Source organism: Cervus canadensis, chromosome 4 (assembly GCF_019320065.1).
Source record: "Cervus canadensis isolate Bull #8, Minnesota chromosome 4, ASM1932006v1, whole genome shotgun sequence".
Lineage (NCBI taxonomy): Eukaryota > Metazoa > Chordata > Mammalia > Artiodactyla > Cervidae > Cervus > Cervus canadensis.
The window spans coordinates 41,219,798-41,236,120 of record NC_057389.1 but is presented as its reverse complement, the minus strand read 5'-3'; the positions used below and the strand labels follow the sequence as shown (position 1 = coordinate 41,236,120).

At 40.5% G+C, this 16,323-nt stretch overlaps 1 long non-coding RNA gene across 1 annotated transcript; it reads right to left on the bottom strand.

Moving 5' to 3' along the window:
- Nucleotides 1–3,285: 3,285 nt before the first annotated feature.
- Nucleotides 3,286–16,005, bottom strand: LOC122439651. Its single transcript, XR_006268954.1, has 4 exons — nucleotides 15,929–16,005; nucleotides 12,824–13,003; nucleotides 10,547–10,619; nucleotides 3,286–3,400 (listed from the first exon to the last, which is right to left on the bottom strand). It is a non-coding gene; the product is annotated as an uncharacterized LOC122439651 (long non-coding RNA).
- Nucleotides 16,006–16,323: the final 318 nt, after the last annotated feature.

Below are 16,323 nucleotides of genomic sequence, written 5' to 3'. Positions count from 1 at the left end.
CCCAGAGTGTTTATGTATGGAGCAGGCAGGGGGAATAAGTGAATGAACTGAAAATATCACCACTTTTTAAGCTGCATCCATTAGGAAAGGGGTCCACAACATCCAGGATCTCATGGTTGATGATCTGAGGTGAAGCTGATGTAATAATAATAGAAATAAAGTGCACAGTAAATGTAATGCACTTGAATCATCCCCAAACTACTCCCCTAACCCTGGGGTCTGTGGAAAAATTGTCCTCCACAAAACTAATTGCCAGTACCAAAAAGGTTGGGGAACACTGCATGGCGCACGGAAGCTTGGGGGTTCAGAGCACAGCTTGGAGTCCAAGGTCAGTTCTCAATTCCAGCTCTGCCACATCGACCCCTATGGCTTTGGACAAAGTATTTCACCTTTGGGTGTTTTTTTTCCATCCATAAAACAGGGATGATAGCAGTATCTCTCTCCAATTCCTAGAAAGATTAAAAGGAAAAAGGCCACAAGTCTTTTCACAAATTCTTTTCTGTAGTGCTCTTTCCTGCCCCCTGCTTCACCTCCTGACACCTCCTTATCCTTTACATCACAACTCAAGAGTTGCCCCATTAGGAGAGCCTTCTATGCCCTCCCTAATGAGGGCAAATCTCCCTAATGTGGATTTCTTTAACCCTGTGCATTTCTACTTAGTCGTATTTGTAGTCCTAATTTTTCATTGATGGTTATGACTTTTTTTTTCCTTTTTACTAGTTTTGTCTTTTTTTTTTTCCATTTATTAGTTGGAGGCTAATTACTTTACAATATACATGTAAATCCATGGCTGATTCATGTCAGTGTATGACAAAAACCACTACAATATTGTAAAGTAATGACTTTTGAATGGATCTTTCTCCTTCGACTGTGTATGAGTCAGGTTTCTCCATAGAATTAGAACCCAGAGGATAGGTGCATGGTAAGAAAGAGGGTTATTTTTAGGAACTGGTTCACACCATGGAGGCTTGGCAAGTTCAAACTCTGCAGGGTAGGCTGGCAGGCTGGATACCCAGGGAAGAGTGGCAATTCGAGTGCAAAAGCAGCCTGTTGGCAGAGCTCTCTCCCCTTGCAGGGAGGTTTGTCTTTTTCTGCTCTTAAGGCTTGTGATGATGGGATGAGGCCCACCCACATTATGAAGAGTCATCTCCTCTGCTCAGAGCCTACTGATATGTTAGTCCTCATTTGAAAAAAAATACCTTCACAGCAACATCAGGAGTAACATTTGAGCAAATGTCTGGGTGCCCTGGCCTAACCAAATTGACACATAAAATTAACTATCACAGACTGTAACCTGTATGAAGACAAGACTCCGTCTAACACTGCTGCCTAGTGAACCTAGTACATTGTATTCCCTTAGTAAATTATGAGGGAACTGCACCTAAATGGAAGGCCCAGCACCGAAATGCAGTTAGTGGTAGATGGTGTTAATCTTTATAATCAGAACTTTTAGTAGTATTAAGGTTATGGGGAGGAGATAGCCAGGACCCAGGATTTTAAATTGTTCTTGTAGATGAAGGCAAGTTTTCAGAACATCCACTGGTCATGGCCATCCTCACAAGGTCTTCAAGGGGGAGAGTGGCCCTGAAGTGGAAGCAAGCTTGGTGTGTTCAGCAAACAGCAAGGTAACTAATGTGGCTAAGACAGAGTGACCAAAGACAGCACAGTCCAGCAAGGAGGGTACAGAGGCAGCAGGCGGCCAGTGCTGTAAGTCATTCTGAATGGTTGTGAAGGCCGGGTGACATGGTGTCCACTTGTGCGTTTTGAACCCAGCAGTGAAATCAAGGCTTCCAAGAATCAGAGGGGATCCAGCAGAGGGCCCCCTGCAGCACCTGACCCAAAGGCATATTCTTCTAGAGAGGTTTATCTTCTAATTCACCCAAAGGTACCTTTTGTTCCTAAAGCCTGCCTTCTAAGGATTGCTTTGACTCAGATGTGCCACCTTTAAAAATCTTGGCTTCTGTGAGGAGAAAAGCAAGAAGAACCAGTTAAATAGGTGCTTGCAAAATCCAGGGACGATAAGATGGTGGCTAAGACCAAGGTGGTAGCACTAGACTTTTCGAGAAGTGCTTGGATTCCAAATGTATACTGAAAGCAGAGACAGTGGAATTTTCTGACATAATACTGCGTGACTGTAAGGGAGAGGAGTCAGTGATAACCCCCAGTGATTTTTGCCTAAGCAACTGGAAAGATGAGGTTACAGACAACAGAGATAGAGACAGTTGCAATAGAATCACAGGCATAGGGGCTGGGACTGCAGAAATTAGGAATTTAGGTGCAATGTGTTAAGTTTAATATGCCCGTGGATATCCAGGTGGAAAAGCTGAGTAAGCACCGAGAGACACAAGTCTAGAGTTCAGGGCAGAGCCCAGACAGATGCCAGTGAGGGAGTCATCCATGAAGAGAGTGTATCTAGGCCAAGAAATGCAATAAAATCAGCTGCATAGCGAGTTTTGATTGAAGTCAGGGCAATAAGGAGGAACTACCAGTAAGATATGAGAGGAATTGAGAGAGAGGTGTCCCTGAAGCTCAGCCTTGTACATTTCAGAATGAAAGGCGTGATGGACAGTGTCAATTACTGCCAAGACTGGCTAATGAGACTGACACTGAACCACTGAATTTGTCTCCATGCTGGAAACAGCAAAAATAATCAACTATTTGAAGTTGTAACATCAGAGAGAAAGAAGTTAAGCAGTAGCTGGAGGGGTATTTGGGATCCACAGAGATAATACAACAAATGTGTTAAATGAGGATGATACAGGAAAGAAGAGAGAGCTCTTAAGGGAGGGAAGAGCTAGGATGTAATTGCAGGGTTTAACCTGGGTGTATGGAGAGCTAGACCTGGTGGAAGGAGAGTATAGATGCAGGTTGACTGGGTGATGGAAACATATGGAAGTTTTCTTCTGCTGTCTTTATCTTAGTGAAATAGAAGCAAGGTCACCAGCAGAAATGAAAAAAATAAAAGACTCTCACTTTCCCATTGGATCCCAGGACCACCAAGACTGGACTTATGAAGAACAAGAGCCATTGATCACAGAGCAATGGATTATTATTGTTTGAATGACTGAGTAATCCTTATAAGGCCTGAATGTACTCTAGTTTATTTCTAGAGTGGGAATCACATTTGACAGACAAAGGAAACTGCGACTAAATTCTGTTCTTTACTCACATATCTCAAAGAACATAATGGGGAAGCCACCTAACAGTCTTTAGCATCTCTCACTGTCACCCCCATCTTCTCCTTAGCCCACCTCATAAGGCAGTTATTCCATGCCTGTTTCCAAAGAACACTCTGCCCGCGCTGCAGCCCACATGGTGGGTGATTCTCATCTGCACCCCTCTTTGTCTGGATTTTGTTAGGTAGACCAAATTTGTCTCTAGTCTTTCTCCATTCTGAAAGCTGTAGAAGGAAAAAAAGCAGCAAATGTAAATCCGTTGGGAAAAAAACAGGGAAGGCAAGGCCTTATTTGGGGGCTGACATGGAGAGAAGGGAAAGCTGTGAACACTCACACATTAATAATTTTTGTCTTGTCTCAACAGCAATCAAATCCCCAGTGACAGTGTTGTGATAAAGTCTATACAGCCCCTACTCTGGGCTTTGGTCTTGGTCTGTTTTCTGGGCTACAGACTCAGATTCACCACAATTCTTCTGTGGCTGTTCAGCTCCTCTCATCACCCTGTGTTTTACTACCTCTTTCTAAGCTTAAAATGCAGCATTTTATACCAAATAGAGAACTTCAGAGGAGGAAGTGTGGAGGTCCTCTTACCCAGCATTTCCTGCTGTTCTGGAATCATTCTCATAACTTCCCTGACACCTAGCTATTGGCCTCACTACATCCTAAGGCAGCCCATTCCATTAACAGAATGTGTTATAGTCCAGTGAGCTAAATCTTGCTACTTCTAACCCCGATTCTCTGACTTAGCTCTGGGGCTACGCAGAACAAACCCATCCAGTCCCCTTTGTGTGGGGAACTAGCCATCTTCTTGCCTCCATCTTGTCTCCTAAGTGTTCGGACAGTCTCTGAATCACAAATCAGTCTACACTGAGAATGAAAGCTTTTTGCATAGTCTTTACCTGCCAGTAAACTAAATATGAAAGAGAATATACCTGCTTCAAGTAGAGTTCCAAATGGCCTTTTGCTTAGGGAGGATTAAAAGCTCCTTTAATGCCTATATAAAATCCAATGAAAAGCTTAGAGCTGGATGAAATTGTATTTTTAAATGATGTATCTAGCATGAATACTACAAGGAAAGAAAGGGAAGTGGCATGATTATCTGAAGTTGAGAGGCAAGATTAGGGAAAGAGTCATTCACGTGCATCCCACTGAACTGTAATCTCAGTCCTGCTCCTCTGCATTTTTTTCAGTGTCTGCACATTCCAGTGATTGAGCTAGGTGTTAGGATAGCAGTGGTGACCATTCCTTCACTTATAAATTCAACAAATATTTCCTGTGGACCTGCAACCTGCTAGCACCATTCTACCAAAGGGTTGTAGAAGTGAACAACACGATCAGAAAAAAAAAACCCCTCCCTTTTCCACTTAATATTCTAGGGAGCAGGAAATCACAAATAAATGTAAAATTCTAATAGTTACAAACATATGTAGGAAGGTGTAAGGAGGATTGAGGTCAGAGATGAAACTTGAGGGGTTGGGAGAATCCAGATAATATAGGGATTTGTGAGTCATGTAAAGAATTTCCATCTCTGGCATAAGAGCAGTGAGGCTCCACTGAAATGTTTTAAGCTAGATGTGTGTGTGTGTGTGTGTGTGTGTGTGTAGTAGGATCTAGTTGATATTAAGGAGAGAATGGATTTAATGTAGAGAATGGATTGGAGGGGACCATGGTGAAGACAAAATTATTACAGGAAAATTATTACAGTGATTCACAGAAAAGATTTTTCTTACTTGGACCAGAATGATAGCAACGGGTTTAGAAACAAAGTGACAGATTTAAGAGATCTCAAAGAGAAAACCAGTGGGTATCATGGTCTTTTGAATGTAAGAGGCAAGGGAGAGCAAGTGTGTTTTCTTTTCAAATATGTGTTAATCTTACTTCATTTTTTAAATAATTTTATTGGAGTATAGTTGGTTTATAATGTTGTTAGCAAAGTGATTCAATTATCAGTTTAGTCGTGTCCGACTCTTTGCGACCCCATGAATCACAGCACGCCAGGCCTCCCTGTCCATCAGTCACTCCCAGAGTTCACCCAAACTCATGTCCATCAAGTTGATGATGCCATCCAGCCATCTCATCTGTCGTCCCCTTCTCCAACACCACAGTTCAAAAGTATCAATTCTTCTGAGCTCAGCTTTCTTTATAGTCCAACTCTCGCATCCATACATGACCACTGGAAAAGCCATAGCCTTGACTAGATGGACTGTTTTGGCAAAGTAATGTCTCTACTTTTTAATATGCTATCTAGGTTGGTCATAATTTCCTTCCAAGGAGTAAGCGTCTTTTAATTTCATGGTTACAATCACCATCTGCAGTGATTTTGGAGCCCCCCAAAATAAAGTCTGACACTGTTTCTATTTCCCATGAAGTGATGGGACCAGATGCCATGATCTTAGTTTTCTGAATGTTGAGCTTTAAGCCAACTTTTTCAGTCCTCTTTCACTTTCATCAAGAGGCTTTTTAGTTCCTTTTCACTTTCTGTCATAAGGGTGGTGTCATCTGCATATCTGAAGTTATTGATATTTCTCCTGGCAATCTTGATTCCAGCTTGTGCTTCTTCCTGCCCAGCGTTTCTCATGATGTACTCTGCATATATGTTAAATAAGCAGGGTGACAATATACAGCCTTGACGTACTCCTTTTCCTACTTGGAACCAATCTGTTGTTCCATGTCTGGTTCTAACTGTTGCTTCCTGACCATACATACACATATATTTCATCTTTTTCAGATTCTTTTTTCATATAAGTCATCATAGAATATTGAGTAGCATTCCCTGTGCCATATAGTAAGTCCTTGTTTATCTATTGTATATATAATGGTGTGTATATATTCATCCCAAGCTCCTGATTTATCCCTTGCCCCACATTTCCCCTTTGGTAACCATGAGTTTTTGATATCTGTAAGTCTGTTTCTGTTTTATAACTAAGTTCATTTGTATCATTTTTAATTAATTCCACATATAAGTGATATTATATTTGTCTTTCTCTGTTTGAACATGGTAATGTCTAGGTCCATGTATGTTGCTGCAAATGGCAATATTTTGTTTTTATGGCTAATATTCCATTGTACTTACCTATCTACCACATTTTCTTTATCCATTCACCTGTCGATGGACATTTAGGTTGCTTCCATATGTTGGCAGTTGTAAATATTGCTGCAGTGAACATTGGGATGCAGGTTTTCTTTCCTGGGTATGGTTTTCTGTAGACACATGCCCAGGAGTGGGATTGCTGGCTCATATGATAGCTCTATTTTTAGTTTTATGTGGACTGTTCTCCACAGTGTCTGCATCAGTTTACATTCCCACCAACAGTGTGAGAGGGTTCTCTCTTCCACAGCCTTTCCAACATTTATTGTTTGTAGACTTTTTAATGACAGACATTCTGACCGGTGTGATTTGATTTGCATTTCGCTAAAAAGTAGTGATGTTGAGTATCTTTTCATGTGTTTTTTTCCCATCTGTATGTCTTCTTTGGAGAAATGTCTATTTAGATCTTCTGCCCATTTTTTTACTGGATTTTCTGATACAGAGTTTCATGAGCTTTTTGTATATTTTGGAGATTAATCCCTTGTCAGTGGCTTTATTTGCAAATATTTTCTACCATTTTGTGGGTTGTCTTTTCATTTTGTTTATGATTTCCTTTGCCGTATAGAGATTTTAAGTTTAATTAGGTTCCATTTGTTTGTTTTTACTTCCATTACTTCAGGAGGTGGATCCAAAAAGATATTGCTGTGATTTATGTCAGTGTTCTGCCCATGTTTTCCTCTCAGAGTTTTTGTATGTATAGTGTCTGGCCTTGTGTTTATGTCTTTGATCCATTTTGAGTTTCATTTCATTCTTTTACATGTAGTCCAGTTTTCCCAGCACTACTTATTGAAGAGATTGTCTTTTCGCCATTGTATATTCTGGCTTCCTTTGTCATAGGTTAGTTTGACAATAAATGCGTGGGTTTCTCTCTGGACTTTCCATCCTTTTCCATCACCAAAATAGCGACCGCTGCAACAGCTCAAGGTAATCAAATATTCTTTGTAGCCTCTACTACCCCTGTCCTCCCCCCACCACCAGTGAGCCCTAGCCAACCTCATCTCCCCAGGAGCACCTCCAAGACTGGAGTGTCTGTTTCCTCCTGCACTGTGGAGCTCCTGACTGAAGCCCCTCTGGCCTTCAAGGATGCTCTTGAGGCTTTTGTTGCCTAGGGAGGATTGGAGCCCATATGCTCCTGGGACAAAGCTTGGCACCTACCCATGCCAGTCCCCTGGAGCCAGTGTCCTGTTGCCTGGGGGTAGCGACAGGGAAAGAAGCTCCTATGATGGACCCGCATCTCCGGCCGGGGGTGCAGAGCAGCTGTGCCCACCTTCTGTGCCGGTTACTCTCCGCTTTGCCCTCCTCAAACCTGTTGCTGCACTCTCCTCCTTGGCTTCCAAGCTCCCCCTCCACCCAGGCTGATCTTCCTGCTGCTAAGCAATCTTTCCAAGGTGTGGGGACATTTCCTTTTTCACAGCGCTCTCCCCAAGGTGCAGGTCCTGTACGTTCCCTTACTGATTCCTTTTTTTCTTTGTCCTACTCCTTTACATGGACATTTCATTGCCCTTTCAGAAGTCTGAGGTCTTCTGCCGTGTTCAGTAGATATTCTGTGTGAGTCACTCCTCGTGGAGGTGTATTTTTTGTTTTCATGTGAGAAGGTGAGCTTCCCGTGCTGCTTCTCTGCCATCTTCATCCTGTCCTTTGTGTTGGCATTTTAAAGGGTTATTTTTAGAGGGTAAGTACTCATTTGTGACTTTCTGAAAACATATAGACCTCATCTGAATAGACAGAACCACATAGAAATCAACCCACGCCCATCCTTCAGAAAGGATCTGGGGATACTTGAGAAATCTCTCTCCTTAAATATCCTCCAGCTTGAGATCTCCAAGTGAGCCTTACTGAGAATGTATTTTTTGTGCATTTTTGTGGTAAAATATAACTGCTGTAAGATTTTTCTGCCATAGTGCTCATTTTTAATAAGGCTTTCATGCCTTGCTCCACAGGCAAGTATCATTCTTGCTGTATCAAGAATGCATCCTAGGTAGTGATCAAGAGTGGCAGTGCTGCTCATTGGACTAGCAAACACCATGAAAAGGCAGATCTGGAGAGGAAACACCATGGTTAAAGTGGGGACATGTTGAGTTTGAATGTCTGAGATGAAACAATAATGGAAGTATTGATAAGTAACATAAGTCTGGAGTTCTAAGGAATTACCTAGAATGACAACACTCAGAATGACTGGCTATGGCAAGAAAGGATCATGCTAGAGCAAAGAGCAGCATGCAATTTATCCTTGGAAGGTTGGGCTAGAGACACCCTTTTCTGAGCTTCTGGATTTATTAAGAGGTGGTCTTAGAACCATTTGGGTATCTAATAAAAGCTGTCTTAGTACAGAATCAATTGTTTATAAGACACAGGAATATCAGATAAAATCAAAAGGTAGGTGGACTCCATGAATAGGAATGGGGACTCCATCTGGAAGTAAGGCAATTATCCTTTCTCTGTATATGGCTATTCCCTGCTTCTGTTGTAAATGAAACAAACTGACCACCTCAGTCCTAGTCAGAGTGCTCAACAGAGACAGGCTAGTCCCATAATCAACTCCAAGTCTCCAGGGAAAAAACCCTATTGACACATCTTGCAACATATGCCAACCCTAGTGCAAACATGCCAACACAGGGCATCTTTCTACAACAGCCCACTGCAGAGGCTGCAGGGGCAGAATTTCTGAAAAAAGGACAGAAACAGGCCTGACCAATTGACTAACATGTCTGCAACACAGTATAATTAACGCTCATCCAATTTTTGAAGGGAACAAAAGCTCTCTGTTTTACAATCAACTCTTAATTATCTTGATGGGTATTAATTTGTACATCCATATTTCTCCTTGGTTAATTATTAATCTTATGGTCCCTGTCTACCATATTTTCTAACTCATTTTCCTGGCATCTAATAAAACCTGGTACTGGATCTTCATATTTCCTTTTCAAATTCTAGTCATCTCCCCAAGAGTGTTACACCTCTCAATTGTATTTGTGTCACTGTTTGATCTTGTCTTGTGTCTAAGTATGATTTTCATGTAATCCATCTTGAAGGTGGCTATGCTTAAAATTCTGAAAATCCCTGAAATATTTTAGACCTATTTGCATTTTTATTTCTTTTTCAAAGACCTGTGAGGGTGGTGAACCTCAGACCCTGATACAACTGCCCACTCAGACACTCATCTTTCCTGAGAGTGCCACAAGCCAGCCCCTTAGTTCCACCTGCCTCCATCCTGTGTTGTCATGCTTAGTAAATGACAACATAAAAACATCAATCTGGATGGCATTTTCTCCCTCTATATCAGCCCCTCTAACCTGCCTGCCACTCCTTGTAATATTTTAAGACAGGTGGTCTCTCCAAACACATCCCACCACATCACTCCCAGTTAAAGACCCTTCAGAGGACAGATTCCACACCCCTTTCTTGATCTGAAAGGCCTTTTCTCACCTCTTCAGCCCCTATTTCACCACTACCAATCCCCACCTCACTCTCTTATTCATGCATAACACACTCCTTACACTTGCTCTGCCTGAAGAAATCCCCATCTCCTGTTCCTTTCTCCTTGGGAGACTTTCCCAAGCTCCCCACTCCCAGCTTATATCCTCTACCTTGTCTGACTTCTCTTACAATCAATGTTCTTGATACCATATTTCAGTTGTAAGTTTACAGGTTTGTCTTCTCTAGGTGAATCAGTGTAATGAGCACCAATTTCAGAACCAGAGTGCTTGAGTTCAGATTCAAGTTTCGCCGCTACCTTAGTTATGTGAACATCGGCAAGTTGTTTAACCTCTCTGTGCCTCAATTTTCCCATACACAAAACAGGGAGAGTAAAAGAATCTCTTAAATAGTGCTTAATTATATAATCTCAACACTTAGCACATGCCTAGTACATAAACTAGTAAATTTCTTTAGAACAGTGCTCTATATTTAATCAATTAATATTTGATTAATGGCAGATGTGATAGAATGCAGACCAACCAATATGATCCTCTGTCAATTCTCAAAGACAGAAAGAACTCAAGAACACTCAAGTTCTTTGAGTGATTCAAAATGTTGGTAAAAATTCAGATGACATAATAATGTCAGAATATTGGTACTTCCAGGCATATATGTACTTAAGCATACTGCAAAGAATAAAAACCTTGAAGTTAGATAGAAGTTTGAATCCCATCTCTGTTGCTTACCTGTATTTTCTATAAGGTAAATAAATCCTTTTTGTTCCTCTGTCTCATTCCATAAACAATACTAATATTATATATTTTAAGCCACAGACTAAGTAAGATTATATGTATAAATTACCTACCTCAGTGGCCAACAGGGAAGGTAATCAATGTAATTCGCTTGATGAATCACCTTCTGTCTTTTATAGAAGTTTCCTTTCAAAGTAAAAATACAGAAGGTAGTTTGAGGAGATCAGAACAGGTAAAAGTTTTTGCTTTATCTTAGGAAGTTACTTGACTGCATTGACAAATGGCTAACATCTTTGAAGTCAAAATGTTCCAGGGGCTGTTTTCAGTGTTTTACCATCAGTATCTCATTTAATCCTCCCCCAAAGCCTGAAAGGTCTGTACCAATATTATCATCAGATGGCAGAGGCTAAACCAAAGCTTGGAGAACTTTTTAAAGACCAAAAGATCGGCAGAAAGAAGGAAAAATGACTTCCTGACAAATACCAAGGTCTTTTCTAAAACCCGTGGTGACCTGATACCATAGAATGGGAAGGAAGCAGTTGACCAAGGTGGATAGACTTCTCTTTGCTCAGATACTGGGGCTTCTCATAGTCATGATACTTTCTTCATGTCTCCCCTCCTAATTTCTTACTTAGGTAATAGCCTATAAGGACAAAGTTTTTGTAAGAGGTGGAGCCGCTTCAAAGGCTTAGCCTTAGTAAAAGCCTTTATACTTCAGCCTCCAGACAAGGTTCTTTGAAATAGTAGTTATTCATATGTTAGCCAACAGGTGGCCCACCAGTTACCTAAGAGCATTATTTTTTCAACTTCACTGTGCACAACAGCTCTGTGACCTTATCCAATTACCCCAGGATTCAACGACATTTAATAAACATGCTCTAAAATCAGCTGGGTTGCAGAAACATCCCTTTTATTGTAGGTTTGCACCATAACTGTTGGAAATTAACTGATGATTAATGTTATCTAACCTGGGGAATTATATTGCAATGAAGTTCAGGATTTATCGATAAAGATGATGATAATCCTCTGTCTTTGTTTACATCGGTAATTAATGTAGTTCAGGAGGGAGCCCTTGAAACCTTGTATAAGCAAAATTTATCCCCACTGGAGTAGATTGCAGTCATATGTCACCATTCAAAAGGTAATTGGTACATTTCATTAGAAAGTAATTGAAAAAAAAGATTTAATGCCTTGTAATAAATAATCTTGATAAACACTATTGTTAGCAGAGATATCTTCACCGTATAAAGAATTTACATCAAAATATGGTATATACTACATATCATTCTTGGATTTTTTTCTAAGAAGTTTTTACTTTGTTGTGACTGATGAAAGGATAGCCTATTATTATGCTATTGGCTTTCCTGTGGGGTCTAGACCTTCTCATTATGGTCAAATACCTCTCTATTCTCATAATTTGCCTTATGACAAGACCCTGGTTTATTCTATATTCCTCAAAAGACAATCCCCCACACATATGAACAGAAATGTTTCTAATGGTGGTTTGGAGCAAAGTCCTAAGAGACTGGGCTACAAGGTCTGTCACTTTGGCTGAATGGACGTGATGATAGACATGAAACAAGTTGATATACACAAAGGCTTTAAACAAATTCTTATTATACAAGAGATGCTCAATGAATGCTCTGGTGGTTTAGTTGCTAAGTCGTGTCCAACTCTTGAGATCCCATGAACTGTAGCCTGCCAGGCTTCTCTGTTCATGGGATTCTCCAGGCAAGAATACTGGAATGGGTTACCGTTTCCTTCTCCACAATGAATACTATACTTAGTACTCTTAGTATGATTACCATCTCTCTCAGGGTCTTGCTATCCTGAGCCTTTGAGGAGACATCCTGAGTTCCAGGGTATGCTTTTATTTAAATTGCATTGTAAAAGCAAAGGTAGTTTATACCAGCATTTCCCCCCCACCACCATTTCCATTGTTATGTGATGAAAATAAGTGCATGAAGAACAGAGAAATGTGCACCCTTCTCAACACTAGCCATGACTAAAGAAACCTTTTCACTCCAAACTAAAGGCTCTGAGGTAAAAACAGATCAATAATTATTTTGAGAGTTTTACGACTTTGTGAGCTACTTATACAGAGTAATACAATCCCACTTAGTTCCTCATTTCAGTTTGTTGAGAGCAAAATAATCCCCAAAAGCCATCTGCAGATTGAGATAAAATCATGCTTTTAACAGAGGCCCAACTGAAATAGCAAAACAATGGCAGAAGAGAAGTGAATTAAACAATTTTCTTTCTACATCTCTGATAATCAAGCCACGTTCAAGAGCTTTTCTCTGCCTATCACAACTGTATCATGATAGAATTGTTCTGACCTGTGCTATATAATCATAGCTCTATAAAGTGACTATTAGAATCCTCATTACCTTTATTTTATAGTTGGGGCAGGTGAGCTCTTATCCAAGATCATACAGTCACGGTGTGGAATGTCAGGCCCCAAGTTCTGTGTCTCCTTACTCTGCTTTATTTCAGTGCTGTGATTCTCAAATTAGGATCCAGAACACCACAGGACAAAGTTGACATATCTTCCTGGAGAATTGTTTTGCCTAAAAATTTTAAGGTAGAAATCAAATAATTTAATTATATATTAAATCACTGTTTTTCTATTAAATAGGGATATTTTATACTATGAAATGCACTACATCATATTCCTTTCAAAGATACATGCAAGAAATGTCAAAAAAACACTGGACTTTCAGTGGGTCCTGTGCCCCACAGGAAAGTATGAGTCCTCTATGATAATAATTCAGTGGAAGGCTTTGAGAAGGCTATCTTGAAGCCAAAAGGTCCTGGTTACCTGAGTCCCACCTCTGAGAGTCAGTACCTGGGTAGCCTTGCACGAATCATTCCACTTTACTGAACCTCATTTGTTTAATAGGAATTCTACCACATACTGCTTAGGAAGTCCTAAGGATTCCCTAGACCATGTGAAAATCCAAAAGCATAATAGATGTTCAGTATATAGTGAAAGTGTTAGTCACGGTTGTGTCCGATTTTGCAACCCTGTGGACTGTAGCCCACGAGGCTCCTCTGTCCATGGGATTTCCCAGGCAAGAATACTGGAGTGCGTTGCCATTCCCTTCTCCAGGGGATCTTCTCATGTCTCTTACATTGCACTCAGTTTCTTTACCGTTTGAGCCACTAGGAAAGCCCCAGTACATAGTAGTCATCATTATTAAACATGCACAAATCACTCTCAAAGCATGCCCTCTTGTTTGTTCAGCCACTGGTTCCCACATAATTCCCAAGCTAACTACTTTGAGCCCAAGAAAGAACCACTGGCCTCTCTCCATTTTGCTTTCAAAACTATTTCTAGCTTCCTATGGTATTATTTTGACTAAAAGGGGGTCCCTAAAATGGGTTGTGAAAAATTCCAAAGTATGTAAACTAGCTATTAACTAGCTTATTTATTTTATGGCTGGACCCAAAATAGAAAATTTCAATTAAAACCATGTAGAAAACCATTCACTTTATGTTATCTAAAGGGCTTCCGCAACGGCTCAGCAGGTCATGACTCCACCTGCAATGCAGGTGCTGATGTCCCTCAGTTCAGAAGATCCCCTGAAGGAGGAAAATGGTAATCACTCCCGTGTTTTTTAATTAAATTTATTTATGTTTAATTAAAGGATAATTGCTGTGCAATATTGTTTTGTTTCCTGCAAACTTCAACATGAATCAGCCATAGGTATACATATGTCCCTTCCCACCTCCCTCCCCTCTAGGTTGTTACAGCACCCCAGTTTAATTTCCCTGAATCATGCAGCAAATTTCTATTTTACACATGGTAATGTACATGTTTAGAAAATCCCATAGAGGAGCCTGGCAGGCTACAGTCCAAAGGGTCGCAAAGAGTCGGACACACTGGGCAACTAAACACACACACATTATTTAAAATGCCTTTCAGTACAAATAAAGCGCTCTGTAAGTTTTTATTATAGTTTACTTTTACCCTCAAGCCCTAACACTTCATCCTGTTACTCTAACGTTCCTTCCCAGTCAATCAAGGCAGTTTTAGAGTAGCATTTAGAAGTATGCTTTCTGGTGCGAGAGCTGTGGTTCAAACATCCCTGCTGCTTCCTCCTAGTGATGTAACCTTAGGCTTATCATCCCCCACAAAACTCACTTTCAAACTAGGATTGTTAACAATAATATAATGGTGTAATGACTTGCTTCTAGAATTGTTTTCCTGAACACATGGTAAATATGCAATATTTTTTAGCTATACTTTTATATAAAATAGCTTTTATAAAATTAAACTTGAATTAAGCACAGTTATTCACATATGAAACATTAACTTTCACTTTTTAGTCTTCTAGGAACTCGGTAGCTCACCTGTAGGTCCCCACAGATAGAGGTTCCCATGGATGCGTGCTCAGTTGCTTCACTGGTATCCGACTCTTTGTGACCCCATGGACTGTAATTATCCTGGCAAGAATACTGGAGTGGGTTGCCACTTCCTCCCCTAGGGGATCTTCCCAACCCAGGTTTTACACCCGCCATCTCCTACACTAGCACACTGATTCTTTACCACTTGAGCCACCTGGGAAGCCCAGAGTTACAACATGTAAACAGACACAGAGAATTCTTTAGGATGTCTACTGACTGTTAGCACTGAGGATGAAGAGATCGTGACAACCTTACTCAGGGTAGGAGGGCTCTTTCATTATAATCATGTCAGGCCACACACTCATTTGCTATTCACCTTCCACAATCTGTAATGAGGTATATTTTAGGGCTGAGCAAGGCAGCTTTCCATTTGCTGTCTCCATCGCCTCAATGTGCGCAGGAGACCAGGTCCCCATGGCCATGTAGCAAGTTAGTGCCAAGGGGCTGAACTGACTTCCAGTTCTGATCAAAGCTAGTGATTTCATTTAAAGGAGAAATCTAAATAATATTTCTTAATTTTCATTCTTAATTAAAATAATTGACAGCCTAGCTCTTTGTTACACATGGAGTCAGGTTAGCTGCATGGGTCATTAACGTTCTGAGAACATTAGGTCTTATTGAAAAGACTTGAAAGTTATTACTCTCATTAATAGTGTGGAAATGTTCATCATTTCTTTGATATGCAAATCAGTTATTTGGTTTTTATCTCACTTGAGAAAGAATCTCCAGATGCGAGGAATATAATATTTTGGAGATGGCAGGGAGCAGAACTAGAGAGAGAGTTTCTCTGGAAAGAGCAATTATGATGTCTGTAGTTTTATATGCAGTCAGTCAACTTGGAAACCTCAGGTTCTGAGAAACGGGATTTCCTGCAAAATCCAAGCATCTGATCACCATTCGGAAGCCCATGTTAGACTCCTAATGCACAATATTTGTGATCAGTTTTTACCTCTGGCAGAAGTAACTGACAAATTCTACCCAAAACCTGTCAAGAGTTTTCCCCTCTCAAAGTCATTGACATTTTAGTAAATCTTAAAACAGTAAAAATAGAGTATGGAGGAAAAATGGACTTTTAAGTCACTTACCTTTGAAATTTTTGACATCCAAGCTTTTTTCAAAGTCTTCATGGGGCTGCTATGTAAACCAGGATGTCTCCTGTGGATAATGACATGTTAAGAAACCCAGAGGGGTTTAGGGGAGGGAAAAATGGAAAAGAAATCATCTATTCTAACCAGTTTAGGAGTGGAAATGAATAGGTATTTCATTTTTATCTGGATAAATACAGTAATATAAGCTATCACCACATCCTGTGTACTTGATGAAAACTTCATCATCTATATTTCCACATTTCAGCTTCCTAACAGTCTTGGGAGGGAGATACTCTTATCCCTACAGAGCATGAGAAACTGCTGAGCCTCAAAAAGGCTTAGTTAGGGACTTCCCTGGCAATCCAGTGAAGACTTTGCTGTGCAGGGGTTGC